This window comes from Phascolarctos cinereus, unplaced genomic scaffold, assembly GCF_003287225.1.
Source record: "Phascolarctos cinereus isolate Bilbo 61053 unplaced genomic scaffold, phaCin_HiC Scaffold_726;HRSCAF=1367, whole genome shotgun sequence".
Lineage (NCBI taxonomy): Eukaryota > Metazoa > Chordata > Mammalia > Diprotodontia > Phascolarctidae > Phascolarctos > Phascolarctos cinereus.
Window position 1 is genome coordinate 277716359 of NW_027556098.1, and position 10585 is coordinate 277726943.

Here is a 10585-nt window from a genome sequence, read left to right on the forward strand (position 1 = left end):
CATATAATTTTTTCCCTCCAACTACCCTAACACTGACAAAGGTCTCACGAGTTATAAATATCATCTTTCCATGCAGGAATGTAAACAGTTCAACATTAATAAGTCTCTTATGATTTCTCTTTCTTGTTTGCCTCTTCACATTCCATTTGAGTCTTGTATTGAAAGTCAAATTTTCTATTCAGCTCTAGTCTTTTCATCAAGAATGCTTGAAAATCCTCTATTTTACTGAATGACTATGTTTCTCCTGAAGGATTATACTCAGTTTTACTGGGTAGGTGATTCTTGGTTGTAATCCTATCTCCTTTGCCTTCCAGAATATAATATTCCATGCCCTGCAGTTCTTTAATGTAGAAGCTGCTAAATCTTGTGTTATCCTTATTGTGTTTCCACAATACTTGAATTATTTCTTTCTGGCAGCTTTTAATATTTTCTCCTTGACCTGGGAACTCTGGAGTTTGTCTGCAATATTCCTAGGAGTTTTGCTTTGGGGATCTCTTTCAGGAGAAGATTGGTGGATTCTTTCAATTTCTATTTTGCCCTCTGGTTCTAAAACATCAGGGCAGTTTTCCTTGACAATTTCTTGAAAGATGATGCCTAGGCTCTTTTTTTGTTCATGGCTTTCAGATAGTCCAGTAATTTTTAATATCTCTCTCCTACATCTATTTTCCAGGTCAGCTGTTTTTCCAATGAGGTATGTCACATTGTTTTCTAATTTTTCATTCTTTCTGATTTGTTTTACAGTGTCTTGATTTCTCATAAGGTCACCAAGCTTCCAATTGCTGTATTCTAATTTTTAAGGAAGTATTTTCTTCAGTAATCTTTTGGACTTCCTTTTCCATTTGGCCAGTTTTTCTTTTTGGGGCCTTCTTCTCCTCATTTGCTTTTTGGAACTCTTTTGCCATTTGGGTTAGGCTATTTTTTAAGGTGTTATTTTCTTCAGTATTTTTTTGTGTCTCCTTTAGCAAGCTGTTGACTTGTTTTTCATGATTTTCTTGCATCACTCTCATTTCTCTTCCCAGTTTTTCCTCTGCTTCTCTTACTTGCTTCTCAAAATCCCTTTTGAGCTCTTCCAAGGCCTGGGACTGATTCATAGTTTTCTTGGAGGTTTTGGATGTAGGAGCTTTGACTTTGTTTTCTTCTGGTTGTATGTTTCGATCTTCTTTGTCACCAAAGCGAGATAACGTAGTCTGACTCTTTTTGCACTGCTTGCTCATGATCCCAGCCAATTACTTGAGTTTTAAACTCTTTGTTAAGGTAAGAGTCTGCTTGCAATGTGGAGAATGTACTGTCCTGAGGTTCGGTAGTTTGTATAGCTGTTTTCAGAGATAGTTCTAGGGGCCTGTAAATTTTCAGTTCTTCCAAGGCGATATGATGAAGGGCAAGGTATTTACTCCTTTCCTGGCCTGTGCTCTGGTCTATGAGTGACTACAAACAGTCTTTTCTGTCTTGGAACTGTGAGGAGAATTTTCTCTTCACAGCCACTACCACCTGCAGCATGCCAGCACTCCTCCTTGCCCCAGGAACGCCACCCAGAACTGTGACCCAGATCCAAGCATGGGTAAAGCAAGAGATTCCTGCCTCAGCCCTGGCAAAGAGATCCCTACAGTCCCCCTCTGATCAGTCACCCAATTCCCCCTCAGAATATGGGCCAGAAACTCAGGATGCAGCAACTGCCCCAGGGCCGAGCTTGCTTGGGAACTGAGGCTGAGACCTAGCTTCTCTTTCTTTGCAGAAACAGACTTTTCCCACCGGCCTTCTAAGTTGTTTTTGGCGTTCGTGGGTTGAGAAATCTGGAATCCTCCACAGCTGCCTATGATTCAGTTCCCTGAGGCCTGCTCCAGGTTTGCTGTGGCCTGTGCACCCATGCTTGACTGTGATCCTCTCCCCACCCAGGGTGATATACCTTTCTGATCAACCATCCAGGTTGTCTTGGGCTGGAAATTTGCTTCACTCTGTCTTTTTGTGGGTTCTGCTGCTTTAGAATTTGTTTAGAGCCATTTTTTTTACAGGTATTTGGAGGGTTTGGAGGAGAGCTCAAGCAAGCCACTGCTTTCACTCTGCCATTTTGGCTCCGCACCAAAAACTAGCTTCTAAAAGGTTAACTTGTTGATATAGATGAAACTGTGACACATGGTATCAGATATGGATCTAAATTTATTTTTTTTTTGCCATATTGCTACACAGTTTTCTTAACAGCATTGACTGAATAATGAATGATTCCATTCCCTGAAGTTGAACATAAACAGGTATATAAAAAGCATTAACCTTTTCTATATATTTAGTTGTATTTATGGAATCACTATTCTGTTCCAATGATCGAATTTTTGCTTAGTACCAGATAGTTTTGATATCAGTGAGACTTGGTAACTGATTGGCTATGAGAGATAAAGGAGAGGGAAGAATCAAATGTAACATTGAGGGGCCAATGTATAAAAATGTTTAGAGGATGATTTTTTTGGGGGGTCTGTGTTTTCTTTCACCACATGACTGATATGGAAATATGTTTTACGTGATTGCATATGTATAATCCATATCAAATACCTTACCATCTCAGGGAGGAAAGTAGGGGGAGGGAGTGAATTTAGAATTCAAAATTTGAAAAAAAGGATGTTAAAAATTGTTTTTACATGTAATTGGGAAAAATAAAATATTATTCAAAAAATAGTGTTTAGATAGGGTGAAAACAAAACTGAGGTTAGAATTGCTTTTCCTACTCTTTTTTCCTGTAGCTGCCTTAGGGGCCTGCTGGTCAGATCTTTAGTTTTAAAAGTGAAAAGCCCCAAATTCCCTTTTTAAAACTCTGCTTTTGAGAGCCAATAATTTTATAGTGTACTGGCTATATGGCTCATAATCCACGTGCCTATAATCAGAGAGAGATTCTCTGAGAATGGACCAGGGACTGGGATTTGCAGGCCTTTACTAGGAAGAAGGTTTGCAAGTCAATGTCCTTCTGTGGCTAAAACTATCAGAGCTATCATTGCATTCTCATAACACAAAAAAGGGACACACACAAAAATATATGTTTGGGTCAATGGCAGATATTTATTAGCAAAAAACTAGGTGAGTTAAAAAAAACTATCAAATAAAGGACTGAGCTCAAAAACAGGTATCAGGAGCGCCCAGCTGAAGGGATGATAAAATGAGGGGGATAAAGAAGTAAATTCTTCCATATTCCCTGCAACATATTTATGTTTACTAGAGCTCTAGCCACATGAGCAAGCTGAAAAAAATAAAGAGCAATCTTTATACTTTTTGGATAGTCCCATTGTTTTTATTTCTCCCCAGGGGCCTGCGAGGGTAAACCATTGGTGCTGGTACAAGGCCACTGTCACCTATTTTCATGTTTGCTACCACTGCCACTGGGAAGGGAGAGCCAGCTGCTCCTCCCTTTAGCCCTCTTAGATTTTACTTGTTCTGTGAGTTTCTTCAAGTCCTGTTTACATCCCAGATCCATGTGACATTTTGTTGGCAATTGGAAATGAGAGGAAATGAAAATCCTGGGAGTCTATATGGATCTAGGCTGCTCTTCCTGCGTGTGGGGGAGGAGGAAATATGCCTTTCTCCTTCAAGAAGGTTGCCATAAACAGGAAACAGCAAGGTTTTAGATGTGATATATGTTGAATGATGGTACTGCCGACAGAAATAATGAAGAATGAAGAACAGGCCTCAGGGAAAGGAAAATATTCTCAGTCTTATATATTTTGAGGTTGAGGTTCTAGGGCAACATGTAAGTGAATATATTTTCTGGCATTTGGAGATTTTTTGCTCGAAGTTTGGTAGAGAAGATAGGGCAATAATGTAAGTAGTGAGAACAAAAGAAATTGCTAAAGAAGACAGTATGGAGTGAAAAGAGGACTCATGAGCAAACACTGGGAAGGAACACTGATTATAAGGAATTTGGAAAGGGATGAAGTTGTAACAAGTGAAACAGAGAACATGGTAAGAAGAGTATACAACATAGTGTTTAGACTGGTGTAGTTGGGGCAATTCTTAAGCCTCTCCCAGCTAGGTTGGGCTAATTTTTTCTTAAAAGATACTGAGACTATCCTCAGGACTTGATTGGCTCCAGGGTTTGGTTAGCTGACATGATGTCTGAGTCATCTGAGTAAAAACTGGCACAAAGTGCTTCAGCTCTGAGGTTTAACTGATAGAGCTTTGTAGACAACTCAGAGGCAGGGGAAATTTCTTTAGTTGAATGAAGTAGCGGTGTGCTTGATAGATATCGTTATTGGACATTCTTCCTCTTCTTTTTTTTTTTTGAGTGAAGGAAAGCCTTTATTACATTTCTCAGGAAAGAAGTGGGCACAAAACACTCTAATATGGCATGTGAGTGCTGGTTCAGTTGTAGAATAAACTTTTAAATAGTTAGTAAGATCCATACTCCACCCACTAGGGCTATGATTGGTCTAGTTCATCTGAGCTACACTGTTCCTGAACTGACCATCCCATGTTCCTCTGTGTTTTGTTAACCCCTCCCACTTCATGCATCCCATGTTCAAAAATGGAGGCTATCTCTGCCCTTGGGGTGTGTCAGTTAATATTTAATAAGCTTATTAAGCAAGCACGATGGGGAAAAGTCTTTGTCCTGTCCATTTTCCATCCTTGACCCCAACAGGTTGCAACCTCCAGGGCTCTTTCTTAAAGAACTAGTGGTTTGCAGAATGTTTGAGGCACTTTCTGATTGGTAGAGGGACTATCCACAAGATCTTGGAAGTCCTCAGAATCTCCTTGTTCTGTTGTGGAAGCCTAACTTCTAATCCTTTCTCACAAGAGGAATTTAATTTTATATATATAAATTTATTTATTTGTAGTTTTCAACATTCATTTCCACAAGTTTTTGAGTTCCAAATTTTCACCCCATCTCACCCTCCCCCCACCCCAAGATGGCATGCATTCTGAATATCTCTTCCCCTAGTCTGTCCTCTTTTCTTTCTCTCCCCGCTTCTCTTATCCCCTTCCCTTCTATTTTCCTGTAGGGCAGGATAGACTTCTGTACCCCATTTCCTGTATTTCTTATTTCCCGATAGCATGTGAAAACTTTTTTATAAAACATATGTTTTTAAAACTTTGGGTTTCAAATCTTCTCTATTCCTCCCTCCCCACCCACCCTCATTGAAAAGGCAAGCAACTCAATATAGGTTGTACATGTGCAGTTATGCAAAACTCTTCCATAGTAGACATGTTGTGAAAAACTAACTCTATTTCCCTTAATCCTATTCTGCCCTCCCATTTATTCTATTCTTCCAGGGTTTGGTTAGCTGACATGATGTCTAAGTCATCTGAGTAAAAACAGGCACAAAGCGCTTCAGCTCTGAGGTTTAACTGATAGAGCTTTGTAGACAACTCAGAGGCAGGGGAAATTTGTTTAGTTAAATGAAGTAGTGGTATGCTTGATAGATATCCTTATTGGACATCCTTCCTCTTCTATGGCTAAGTAAATCTTTTCTTAACTGTTGAATGGTCTATGAGTGTCTCATTTTATTCCAATATTGAACTACCTGAGAACTGGACTGAGTTAGGTCTAGCCCCGAACAATTGGTATTGTTCTTCAAGATTAGAATGAAATGATCTCATCTTGTTGAAGGTGGGAGAGAAAGGTAGTACAGAGAAAGTGAGCTTGAGTTGGTCTCTATATTTTTGATGGTTACTTTGTTGGTGCCTCTAGGATGGTGATTGCTTAGCATGAGATGCTCTCTCCTTCAAATATGGAAGTTTAGAGAATGTCAGTGGCCACTCAGTGAGGAGACACCAATGTCAATATGCTCTGTGTTACTAAGAATTGTACCCTGAAAAAACTGCAGCAGACTATTGGTTGAATTTGTATAATTTCTTGTAATTGGGAGTGATAGTATTTCCAGACCCATCAGTTAGACCTAGTCCTTAGCTTGAGTCAGGGACTACCTCTCCAGGGCCCCAACTGTAATTTTGGGATAGTCTGAGAAACTGTGCTGAAGGAACTGCTTGGAAGTTTTTATGTGCCACTTGTGGATTTTTTGGGAGATCACTTGAAAGGAAATTGCTAGATTCTTTCTGGGGGACAAGAATACTTTCTGGAACTGGGGATATGGACAAATTGTAGCCCAGTTAATTTGATAAGAACAGAGAATACTATATCAATTTAAGAAATTTAAAAAGAGAAATACTTTCCACTTTCATCCCAAATTGTGAACTATTAATGTTAACTCTTTCTTTCTGAGACTTCTAGTGAGGGCCTCTGTAGAGCTCAGGTCACAGGCACTTACCCCAGCACTAGCTACTGTCAAATGGTTCATCATCAGAAACAAAATTTGTATTAGTGGAAATAACATTAAATAGGATAATTTTCCACTGCACCCCAAGAACCAAAAGGCCTTGTGGTTCCTAGGGTATAGTGGCAAAATATCTTATTTAATAGTATTTCCACTAATAAAGTTTTGTTTCTGATGATAAACCATATGGCAGTGCCAAGGACTTTGCTAAGTTTCTTTTCAGGTGTTCGGTAACTATGGCTGCTGAAGATAGAGGGATTGTAGCACCTGTAAAGACAATTGCCAAGTTAAATTTCCACAAGGATTGCTACCCTAGACTTTGGCTATGGGGACTAGGTTGGAATCAGGGCTGGTGGTCTGGGTTGTGCTGCTTGCTGTTCCTGGAACTCTTAAACTACTCTTTGTTAGTTGATTGACCATTCGTGTTGGGGATGGAGGGCACTTTCCATATAAGAGTTATTTCTTTCCATGATGGCTGAAAGGACTAAGCTGGAAGCAGGGTTGACATTCTGAAGGGGCATTGACATTGTTGGAGCTCTGGAAATAATAACTAGAAGTATCCAAAAATCTGATGATCTGATTTGAAAAATCATAAGGAGGCTTGATTACTTATCAGGGATGTTGAAAAGGCAATCATTTTGATTAGATTACATGAACTCTCAGGTCTGTCGTAATTCCATCGATCTATGAACAATTATTTTGAAATGGAAGAGTTAATGCGAAGGTTCAAGCAAAGTGCTATGAAAAATCTTAGGAGAGACACATTATTTTTACCTGAATGGATATAGGAAGGATATAAGGAAGAGGTGATATTTAAAGAGCATTCTGGCATGGAGTATGGCACTGAGATTGAAAAATACAGGATAAAAATAGAAGTGGGAGAGTAACATAGTTGGATTAGAATATAAAGCAGATGAAGTAGAGTAATGTGAGATAAGACTGAAAATTTAGGTTGTAGACATATTGCAGAAAGCCTTGAAATCCAGGATGAGGTTTCCATCTTTCTACAAACAATTCCTCAATCTTAAAAAAGCCTTTTCTTGACCGATTTTGACCTAACTCGTCCAGCTACTCTCTCCTCACCTTCAAATCCCAACTTTTCCTAAAGTAATCTGTACCTAATGCCTCCAATATTTCTTATCACAACTGCTTACATTTTGTTGTCTTTACATTTTTGGTAAAATGAGTTAATAGCTCTTGAGCTCTTGAACCTACATCATTTATTTTTTAATTCAGCAAGTATTTAATTGCTTTCCAGAATGGTTGTACTAATTTACAACTCCAGTAACAATGTGCTGGAGTTCCTGTCTTTCTACAATTCCTCCAACATTTACTATTCTCATTTTTTGGGTCATTTTTCTAGTTTACTGGGTATGAAGTGAAATTTGTGTTGTTTTTAATTTTCATTTTGCTTATTTGTGATCTGGAGCATTCTTTCATATAATTATTGTCTACAGTTCTTTTGAGAAGTTCCTGTTCACATCCTTTGACGACTTACCCATTGGAGAAAGGCTTTTGGTTGCCTACATTTTGATTAGTTTTCTAAATATTTTGGAAATCAAAACCTTATCTGAGAAATTTCATACATTTTCCCTGTTTGTCTATTTACATTCCTATCTTAGAATTTTGTTTCAATCCTTTTTTTTTGTTCCAAAGCTTGTTGATTTATTATGATCAAAATGATCTATTTCATCTATATTTATCCCTTATTTGGTTAATAATAAATATCCTACTTATGGCTGTGAAAGGTATAATGATTTCTTTCCTTTTTACTTTTTGATGATATTTTATTATTATTATTATTTTATTTTTTAATTTATTTTTTCACTTCCACAAGATTTTGAGTTCAAAATTTTCTCCCCATCTCTTCCCTTGCCCCACCCCAAGATAGTGTGCATTCTGAATACCCCTTCCCCTAATCTGCCCTCCTTTCTATAAACTCCCCCCCACCTTATCTTATCCCCTTCCTTCCCCTTTTACTTTCCTGTAGGGCAGGATAGATTTCTATACCCCACTGCCTGTATATCTTATTTCCAAATTTCATGTGAAAACAATTTTTAACATTTGTTTTTAGAACTTTGGGTTCCAAATTTTCTCCCTTCCTTCCTCCCCACCCACCCTCATTGAGAAGGCAAGGAACTTGATACAGGTTATACATTTGTAGTCATGCAAAACACTTCCATAGCAGTCTTGTTGTGGAAAACTAACTATACTTCCCTTCATCCTATCCCACTCCCCATTTATTCTATTCTCTTTTTGACCCTGTCCCTCCTCAAAAGTGTTTGCTTCTGATTACTACTTCCCCAATCTGCTCTCCCCTTTATCATTTCTCTGCTCTCTTATCCCCTTCTCCCCTATTTTCCCGTAGTGTAAGATAAATTTCCATACCCACTTGAGTGTGTATGGTATTCCCTCCTTAAGGCAAATCCAATGAGAATAAGATTCAGTCATTTCCTCTCACCTTCCCCCACTTCCCCTCCACTGTAAAACCCTTTTTTGTCCATTTGTGTGAGATAATTTATCCCATTGTACCTCTTCCTTTCTCCTCCCTGTATAGTCCTTTCTTACCCCTTAATTGTATTCTCCAGATAGATCCCTTCATCTTCAACTCAGCCTGTGCCCTCTATCTATCTATCTATCTATCTATCTATCTATCTATCTATCTATCTATCTATCTATCCATCCATCCATATAAATTTTTCCCTCCAACTACCCAAATACCAACAAAGGTCTCATGAGTTACTAATAGATATTATTATTAATATTCAGGTTGTGTATTCACATTATATTTATCAAAGAACATAGTGTAAATGGATGGTCTCAAGCGTAATTTCTGCTATATTGCTTTCCAGTTTTCTAAATAGTTCTTATCAAATAGGAAGTTCATTCCTAAGTTTTATTTTTGGATTTGTTGAACACTGTGTTATTGGGTTTGATTATTTCTGATTCTCCCTTCTCTAGTTTGTTCCAATGATGTACTTTTCTATTTTTTAATGAATACTGAAATGATTTTTAAGATTTTTAGTTTACAATAGAATTTGAGGTCTAGAAGTAGAACTAATATTTAATAGAAGCATAGAATCTCAGAACTGGAAGGCACCTCAAAGGCCATAGAATCCAGTCTCTTCTACAGCATTCCCTATAACTAGTCATCCAGCCACTACTTGAAGAACTCAAATGATGGTGAACTAGGTACGTCAATCCATTCCAGGTACAGAGAGCTCTAATTTTTCAGAGTTTTTCCTTATAATGTGATTTTTATATATTTAAATGACCCTTAGTGTGCACAAGTTAGCTTGGTATGGGGAACATAGAAGGAGCATAATGATCATGCCCTAGGAAAGGTATGTCTTTTCCTTAGACTTACTCTGCTTTTCCTTTGGAGATAGCACCTGTGAAAGGGATTAATGTAACCTCAGTGAGCGTATGCTAGCTTGGATCTTTCTGAGTAAAACCCCAGTGGCAATGTAATTAGAATTCATAAAATTCACAGGACCTTTTCTTGAGCTTTGAAATGCTCAAATAAGAGCATCTCATCACTCCCCCAGCAAATCCAAGTTTTAATTAATCACTAAGGTTCTCATCTCCAACAGGATCCCAGGAGATCCTGTCTTAAGGGATACAAATAAATTGCTTGATCTCTCTTTGCATTATTTACACAAAAGATTAAGAGCAGATATTGGATTTGATTATTTGTTAACTGGGGAGTAACAGAATTCTAAGTGAAAGTTTTGAAGTAGAGTCATTGCTGTTCATCAAATGAAATGCCCCCGCAATTTTATACCTGTTTGGGAAGCATAAGTCTTATATTAACCCCTAAATCACTAACTTTGAAATTTAAATATGCACCACGGAATGACAGTAGTGTGCCATTGTCCCATGATCTGACATATCTTTTTTCAAATTCAAGATGGGGCTTCCTAATCATGCCTACCCATATTTATAATCCCAGGCTCTGAAAAACATTAAATTATATTGTTTGTTTGAAGAACTAAGGGTAAGCATAGTATAATAGAAAGGGCCCTGGACTGGGAGTCAAGATGGTTTGTGTTTGGATTTTTACTCTGCCACTAAACTCTGCGTGTGAATTTGGAGAAGCCACTTCACTTTTTGACCTCCGTTTTTCTATCTATGAAACAAAAGGGTTGTCCTAGCTGAAGGTTAAGTTTCTTTAAGTGCTAACATTCTATAACATCTATATACAAGCCCCAAAATCATTCAAAGATGGCTTTTGAAAGAAGGGCCACCTCTAGCATACTCAGGGCTCACGTAAATAATTTTTTCCCCCTGATACTACTATCTATATCAGTGATTGATTAAAATGTACTACAAATTCC